At 47.4% G+C, this 8,758-nt stretch overlaps 3 non-coding genes across 3 annotated transcripts; 1 reads left to right on the top strand and 2 right to left on the bottom strand.

Annotated features, from left to right (window-relative positions):
* The first annotated feature begins 3,519 nt into the window (after positions 1 to 3,519).
* LOC141089043 (small nucleolar RNA U3) lies at positions 3,520 to 3,737 on the top strand. Its single transcript, XR_012232156.1, has one exon. It is a non-coding gene; the product is annotated as a small nucleolar RNA U3 (small nucleolar RNA).
* A 1,078-nt stretch (positions 3,738 to 4,815) lies between these two features.
* LOC141089039 (small nucleolar RNA U3) lies at positions 4,816 to 5,033 on the bottom strand. The gene has a single exon (XR_012232154.1). It is a non-coding gene; the product is annotated as a small nucleolar RNA U3 (small nucleolar RNA).
* A 1,906-nt stretch (positions 5,034 to 6,939) lies between these two features.
* Positions 6,940 to 7,157, bottom strand: LOC141089075 (small nucleolar RNA U3). Its single transcript, XR_012232167.1, has one exon. It is a non-coding gene; the product is annotated as a small nucleolar RNA U3 (small nucleolar RNA).
* Positions 7,158 to 8,758: the final 1,601 nt, after the last annotated feature.

Below are 8,758 nucleotides of genomic sequence, written 5' to 3'. Positions count from 1 at the left end.
GATAATTTTGCACTATACTTTATGTCACCTCAAGGCAGAGTACACTGGCAGGATGACAGAGTGTGAAAGATTTGTGCCCTAACCAAACTTGTGTACCTTCTGTACCAACAGTATATACCTTTGCCAACCAAAGTTGGCTATCTTGTCATGGTCTCTATTTTTAGCTTTAGGCCACAGGTGTGTACCTGGTTGTGTTTTATGCAAAGTATTTCACCTTTTAACAAAAGTTGTGTACATTGTTAGGAAATCACCAACAATAAACACAACTTTTCAGGTGAAATACTTTGCTTCAAACACAACCAGGAACACAACTGTGGCAAAAAGCTAAAATTTACCCACAGTTATATACCTGGTTTTGAAAACCTTTTTACCTTTTAAACACCCTGTATTTAACCTTTTTTTTTAACCATATTTCGCCACAGAAAGAAATGACAGACAACCATTGTAAAACAATAATTAAACTTTTATTGAAAAAATTTTTTTTTTTAGTAAGCTTTTTTGAAATTTAAATAAACTTTTTTAATAAACCTTTGAAACCATAAAATTGGTCATTTATTTACATACACATTTTTATAAATTTGTGTAGTGTGGGGTGGAAATACTGCTGGAGGGGCTGCGGGACACTTCGACACTGGGAGTGTGGAGAGAGGACTGGGATCGTGGTGGGGAAGGAACAGTTAGAGGTGATGGTGTGGAAAAAGCTAGAGAATGGGTGGACATGTGGGAGGCAGAAGAGGTGGTGGGCGGTGGAGTGGAGGGTTGGGCAGGGACTGTAGGAGCAGATGATGTGGATGGAAAGTGGTATGGGGAATGAGTTTGGTACGGGGAAGGAGTTTGGTACGGGGCAGGTTGCTGGAAGTGGCGAGATGTCTGGTACTGGGGAGGTTGCTGGTACTGGGGAGGTTGCTGGTACTGGGGAGGTGGCTGGTATGTAATAGGAGGGGGAGGAGGGAAAGTGGCTGGAGGGGGTGCAGGTGGAGGAACTACTGGGGTGGGAGGAGGAGGTTGGGAGGTAACGTGCTGGAGAGCACCGTGGCATGAATGCATTACATGCATCTGCTGGCTAGGAGAGAGCGTTTCCATGTGCTCCACAACAGACCTGAAAAAGGTGTGGTTTGGCGAAGATCTTGCTTCTGAATGCATGGTTTGCAGAAGTGTCTTCACCTCCAGAATGCTGGAGTTGATCTGCTGAAAGCCTGCGGAGATTTGCTCTGACAAGACTTTTAGACAGTTCTGGAAAGATGCATTCAGATGCAAGAACTCTGGCGCATAAGTCTTTTCCTGACCCCTCTGCCGCTGCCGCCCAGTACCCGCAGGTGTACTAGAGGTGGCAGGGGCAGAAGGGTGGGGTAAAGGGAAAGCGATCTCCTCACCAGCAGCTTCATGTAATGTAGGCGGCCACGATGCTCCTGTGCTGGTGAATGGGACAGATGGGTCGAATGTGTGGGAAGGCTGGGAAGGTGCAGATGTACCGGGGCGGTCGAAGTGTCCCTCGGTGCCGGTCTCCAAAGGGATCACCTCAGAAGGGTCCAACCGTGCAGGCTCCCGAGTGCTGCTCACCGTGCTGTGGAATAAAAAGAAAAAAAAACAATTAAAATAGTGACATGGTATGGCCCTGGCTGAAAAAATTTTTTTACATCTAAACATTTTTTTTTTTACATGTGGTGTGTAATATTTACCTTCTGGTGACCATTGTATCCCGGAGGAACGACAGGGCTCGGGCGTACTTGTACTTGCTCCTGCGTCCTCCAGATCCACTCGGGGTCCGCATCTCTTTATTGAACTCCTTCTTGAAACGATCCCTCACAGACTGCCACCGCTTCACAATTCTGTCCCCTGAAACGAGAAAGGAGTGGTTAGTATACAACATCAGTGTTTCCCAAACTCCAGTCCTCATGGTCCCCAGGGGTCATGTTTTCAGGATTTCCATAGTAAATTGAAATCCTGAACACATGATCCGTGGGGACCACGAGGACTGGAGTTCGGGAAACACTGGTTTACATCAAGCAACCGGTACTGTATATACTTACGCTCTTTAATCTGGGCCCGAGCATCGAGGTCCTCCCAGCGGTCCACAAGGAGCGAACAGATTTCCTCCCAGAGCCGTCGGGTAACAATCAGGTCAGCATGGCGGAATTCAGCCATATTCCATAGCGGCTCCCTTTCTCTGACGAGATCGATGAGGTGGTCCACATCAATTCCTCCATCCTCACCGTCTGAGTCGGGAGCACGCTGTGAAGGCTGTTAGAGTAAAAGAGAAAAATATCAAAATTAGGCACCACACTTTAAGACATGAAATAAAAAGTGTACCAAAATGTAACTAAATTATTATACTTACACGCTGGTGACCGCCGTGCTGCTGTCACCGACGACCCTGGGAGGCACTGCGAGGACCTCTTGGCCGAGCACCAGATTGGGAAGACTAGAGAAGAAAAGAAAAAAATTTATGTGTTTGGATGTTGGCATATTTGTTTGCTGTGTGATGTCTGCGGTACATTGTTTTCTATGTGTTATAACTTACCGTCAAACGCTGACGATGCGAGGGAGGGCTCCCAGAAGAAGATGTGGTGTCCTCCTGCTGGTCAGACTCCACTCCTGTGGGTGGTGCTGCTGCTGCATCTCTTGGGCGGTTGTTGAATAAAGAGAAACAAAGGGCCAATGAATATCTTGATATTCCATGGCTCTAGTTTTGAGGAATGGGGGATTTGATAATTACCGTCTGTCATCTGCTGGTGGACTCCCCTCCGGTTGTTCCGCATGGTCGCTTTGCTCCATTTGGGGTGGTGGTGCTGGTGGTGGTGTAGTTGTCTCCTGCCTTCTCCTACGGCTGGTTCCTGTCTTGGGTGGCATGTTGAGTGTGGCTGAGGGTCCCACTGTCATGGTTTTATATATGTGTGCTGTGGGCAGAGCTACTGAGCATGCTCAGACCCAAAAACCCGGATCCGGCTTTCGCCTGATCAGGCACATTGCGGCGCTCATAAACTTTCATTGTGTGAAAAAGCCGGACGCGCCGGATCCGGGGACTCCGGCTGTTTCGCCGGAGACAAAAAACGTTACAGTAGCCGTTTTTTCCAGACGCCGGATTGCGACACATTGACGGATCCGGCGAAAACCGGACGAAACGCAAGGCCATCCGGTGCTAATGCAAGTCAATGGGGGGAAACCGGATCCGGCATTGCATTTCGCCGGATCCGGTTTTTGTCAAAAGAGCCGGATCGCGCCTGACGGTGAAAACCTGATGTGTGAAAGAGGCCTTAGTGTGACAGTACCTTAACATTGCACAGTCACTTATGCTAATGTAGAGATGAGAGCAGATGCATTATGGGTGTGAGGTTTCCCAGCTTGGATACAAGTCTAGAAGCTTCTAGTCGCCCTGCAGTCTCTGATCACCCGCCATGGATCACACTGTATCAGCGTTTATTTACAGCCTTGTTATGTGTGATGTTGTGTTAATGAGTCTCCCTAATGTTACCCGCAGGGTCCTATCCCCCGGAGGGGCATCCCGGCCAGGAAGAGGTTAAGACTATACTTTCAGGGATCATTTCTATAGTGTGTGACTTGAGAAATGTGCTCTAAAGTGTCCAACCTTCCCAACCACGAGGAGGAGCTGTAGTGATCTCTCCTGAGCGTGAAGTGAGCTCTCAGTTCTGCTTCATTGCAGGGGCTGATTGCTGGTGATGATCGTTCTCCTTCTCTGTTACAGAGAGGGCGGAGGGGGAGATCACAAGCTGAGTGGGGGGATATTTTTTTTTTTAATTGAGTTTTAATAAGGAATGAAAATGAAAGAGATCTTTTGTTTATAGGTGTAATAACAGATTGTGCTATGCAATACCTTGACATTTCATGTGTAGTTAGTAGATGGCGCTGAATCAATCACGCTCTAAATGTTGTATTAATGTGCAGTGTGTGCTATGTAACATGTGGACCAATAGAAGGGCGGAGGGGGAAATCACAAGCTCAGTGGTTGGGTTATTAAATAACTAATGAAAGAGAGAACTCAACAGAATTGTTTTTATAAATAATGATTGTTTTACTCAATTAGAATTCACTACACTGATTTCTTGAAGTCCCATCCACTATACTATAACAGTCGGCTACTGCGGTTTTGATGCTGCATACATTTCTGAATGTGGTAAGGTAGCCTAATACACGGGAACTACAGCAAGCGGCGGCAGAAGAAAGGAGGCAATGAGAACGCGTGCGGCTGCTCACACCCCTGCTCAATGCAGGATTTACCGCTGACAGATGTCTGTTCAGCCTCTGTTTAAAGACTTCCATTGAAGGAGAACTCACCACCTCTCGTGGAAAATGTATTTTTTTTTCTTTTCTCTGTGACTCACCCCAGGTCATGAACTGAGTCACAAGCCCTGATGATGAGCCACAGCCCGAACTACCTCGTCATGTTTGGATTGTCCGAATGTGGGGACATTGACGCCAGCACTGATTGGGCACCAGGCACCATGTGTCATTCCATCGCTTCACACCCCTGGGACCGCGAGTGCCGACACGTCACTGCCCCCATTGGGGCTCACAATCTAGATTCACCATCATATGTCTTTAGATTGTGGGAGGAAACTGGAGAATTCAGTGCCATGCAGAGTGCTCTTATGTCTGTAGGACACCAAATACCTGAAGTCTGAGCAGCTGAGCTGGCAAGTAACACACATGGGGGAAGCCCACCATACAGAGCTGAAGGGGGCACCACTACTCACAATCAGCCACAGCTGGGATTCAAAACAGAGAAAACATCACTGAGAGCAGCAAACCAAGCATAAATCTTTCTAATATTATTAAGTTTTAAAAAAAAAAAACCCACCCACTCAGCTTGTGATCTCCCCCTCCGCCCTCTCTGTAACAGAGAAGGAGAACGATCATCACCAGCAATCAGCCCCTGCAATGAAGCAGAACTGAGAGCTCACTTCACGCTCAGGAGAGATCACTACAGCTCCTCCTCGTGGTTGGGAAGGTTGGACACTTTAGAGCACATTTCTCAAGTCACACACTATAGAAATGATCCCTGAAAGTATAGTCTTAACCTCTTCCTGGCCGGGATGCCCCTCCGGGGGATAGGACCCTGCGGGTAACATGAGGGAGACTCATTAACACAACATCACACATAACAAGGCTGTAAATAAACGCTGATACAGTGTGATCCATGGCGGGTGATCAGAGACTGCAGGGTGACTAGAAGCTTCTACACTTGTATCCGAGCTGGGAAACCTCACACCCATAATGCATCTGCTCTCCTCTCACATTAGCATAAGTGACTGTGCAGTGTTAGTGCTGAGCTGGCAAGTGGCGCACATACACTGTACATGGCAGACGTGCCACTGCCGATACATTCAGCCACCGCCGGTACTGAGGGCTGTGCAGGAGATGTCAGATCCGCACCAATCACATAGTAATCATCTATAGTATAAGGGGGTATTCACACAGTGCGGTTTTTCAGTATTATTTGTGGGGCGTTTATTTGTGCGGAAAAGAAGCTTTGTTTTATAGAACCAGCAAAAGCAATGAGATTTCAGAATTATTTGCTTTTTTCCTGACATTAAGCATTGCAGTTTTCTTTTACCAATTGAAAGTAATGAAAAACTGCAAAAACAAAGAAAAAATGCAGAAAAGCATTTGTGCCACATTTTTTTTGTTTTTGGTTCACAAATCTAACGGTATTACCATATACTGTAGATAAATCACACGGACCTTCACCAAATAGCTGCATTTTATACCCAATGTTCTTACTGCCAAAAAAACGCTGTAAAGACTCAATATTAGGCCTCGTTCACACTGAGTATGTGGTCAGTATTTTACATCAGTATTTGTTACCCAAAACCAGGTGAGGAACAATCAGAGGAAAGTATAATAGAAACACGTGCACTAATTCTGCATTTCTGACCCACTCCGGGTTTTGGCTTATAAATACTGATAGTGTGACTGTAGCTGTAAAGGGATTATCCACTACTAGGACAACCCCGTCTTCAAGTAAAGGTTTGGCCTTAATAAAATAAAAAAAATCATACTCACTTCCAATGCTGGCGCTGATCCAGTGGTGTCGGCACTCGCGGTTCCAGGGGTGTGAAGCGATGGAATGACACATGGTGCCTGGTGCCCAATCAGTGCTGGCGTCACTGTCCCCACATTCGGAGAAACCGAACATGAAGAGGTCGTCCGGGCTGTGGCTAATCATCAGGGCTTGTGACTTAGTAGCGTAAAGTATCTGTCTGTAATGGTAATTTTATGGTTGTGGGTTCATGACCTGGGGTGACTCAGAGAATAGAAAATAAAATACATTTTCCACAAGAGGTGGTGAGTTCTCCTGCAATGGAAGTCTTCAGAGGCTGGACACACATCTGAGATGGTTTAGTGACTCCTGCATTGAGTAGGGGGTTGGACACAAAAACCCAGCGCTGATTGGGAGCATCACAGCCCTGGGACTGCGAATGGTGGAACAGCGCCGGCACTGGAGGTGAGAATTTTTTATTTTATTGGAACCAAACCCAATAAGGGGTTAATGAAGGGGTTGTCCTAGCAGTGAATAACCTCTTTAAAGGGCGTCCATCATGAGTTTGGTGCACGTTCCGCCTCCTCCTTTGCATACAGGGGTCCTTTCTCTGTTTTTCATTGACAGTGTTCAAAGTGATCACCGTCCGTATGCTGCCGGGGTGTGAGCAGCCGCACGTCCGAATGCTGCCGGGGTGTGAGCAGCCGCACGTCCGAATGCTGCCGGGGTGTGAGCAGCCGCACGCGTTCTCATTGTCTCCTTCCGCGGCCACTTGCTGTAGTTCCCGGGTATTAGGCTACCTTACCACATTCAGAAATTTCAGCAGCCTCCAAAGGTCAGCTGTTAAACTACAGTGGATGGGATTTCTAGAAATTATTAGTTACATAAACACTTACAAAAAGTTGTCTCCATCTAATCTTGATTACTTATTTAATAACCCACCCACTCAGCTTGTGATCTCCCCCTCCGCCCTCCCTGTAACAGAGAAGGAGAACGATCATCACCAGCAATCAGCCCCTGCAATGAAGCAGAACTGAGAGCTCACTTCACGCTCAGGAGAGATCACTACAGCTCCTCCTCGTGGTTGGGAAGGTTGGACACTTTAGAGCACATTTCTCAAGTCACACACTATAGAAATGATCCCTGAAAGTATAGTCTTAACCTCTTCCTGGCCGGGATGCCCCTCCAGGGGACAGGACCCTGCATGTAACATTAGGGGACATCACAGGACGTGACTGCTAATGACCCTGTAATCTGTGATCCATGGCGGGTGATCAGAGCCGTGACTGCAGGGTGACTAGAAGCTTCTATACTTGTATCCGAGCTGGGAAACCTCACACCCATAATGCATCTGCTCTCCTCTCTACATTAGCATACGTGAATTCAAGCAGCCAGTGGGAGACAAGTCCCCTCTGATGCTCCGCCCATTCCCCTGCACCGATCAGGTGATTGCCTGCACAGGCCGCCCTTCCCCCGCCCACATTTCTTGTTCTCTGCACCCCTGCATGGTAGACAGTAGAGACAAGCATGGCATACAGGACGGAAGTACAGGACCGGTCAGGGGACATTGGTCAGGGCTGGTGACAGACACAATCGCCTCCTAGTCATCATTTATTCCTGTGCTAGCCGCATTGTGCTGCACATTCCTTGTATTCAGGCAGCGACTGAACTCAATGCTCAAACAGCAAGAAAGCCCCCCTGCCCGGACCCCCACACTGAGCCGCAGCTCCGGCATGGAGGACTGTCACAGCATGGCCAGGCGGATGGGTCATTAGAGCCTCACAGGCTCCCATACTCCAGCATCACTGCTCACACGTGGCATTCTGCAGCCTAGAAAAGCCATATACCAGCCTCTGTGGGGACAGACACAAGGCTGCTGCCATTCAGAGTCCTGGGAAAGCTGGATATATGGGGGATGTGTCACTAGATACAGGGGTTCTCCGGTGAAACCACCTATCCGCAGGGCCGGTAAACAATAGTACTGACTGGTGGGAGTTGGAGCACTGTGCCCCCATCATTCGGCAGCCTGACCACCACTCCATTCATCCCACTGCACTCTACTATTACCAGCAGCCCCACTGTAAAAGCGGTGGGATGATATTAATTAAGCCCCCTATATTATTTTCATGCACTGTTTGCTGTTCTTTTATCTCCTGCAGGGCATATGCTTAATATCAACAACAATTCGGACTTACATGTGAACATAGCCGAAAGAAGAGTTCCAGAGATTAAGATTTAAAACAATATAATATTTTATTAGTACTCTTAAAATTATAACAAGATTAAAACAATTATTCAAGAGGGCCCAAATGTAGAAGAGACCTGTAATGGGTGCTAAATATCCGGCAACTCATACACCAATACTAGTTATATCCCATTATCAATCCATAATAGATCACTAGATATCAAAAACAAAATAAAAGGAAAGAATCACTGTACATTACCAGGGAAAGCAGGTAAACGGCACAGGCAATTGCACGTCTCTCCTCACCCGTCATCAGATGACCTATAAGGCCGGGGTCACACTGGCGAGGAATACGGCCGAGTGAGAGGCGCTAAAAGCCCGCATTACACACGGACAAATGATTCTCTATGGGGTCCCTCGCACCAGCCGTATATTTCTCATCCGTATTCTACGCTCCGTGCCAATCGCAGCATGCTGCAATTGTCAGCGTACTACAGCCGTAATACGCCAATGCAAGTCTATGGGTGCGCAAAAAATATGGATTACACACGGACCACACATGTGACCTGCGAGAA

The sequence above is a fragment of the Dendrobates tinctorius genome, unplaced genomic scaffold (genome assembly GCF_039654945.1).
Source record: "Dendrobates tinctorius isolate UK_male_01 unplaced genomic scaffold, ASM3965494v1 ptg000007l, whole genome shotgun sequence".
NCBI classification, from domain to species: domain Eukaryota; kingdom Metazoa; phylum Chordata; class Amphibia; order Anura; family Dendrobatidae; genus Dendrobates; species Dendrobates tinctorius.
Note: the sequence above shows the minus strand (reverse complement) of the source record. Positions and strands in the feature narration are given on the sequence as shown.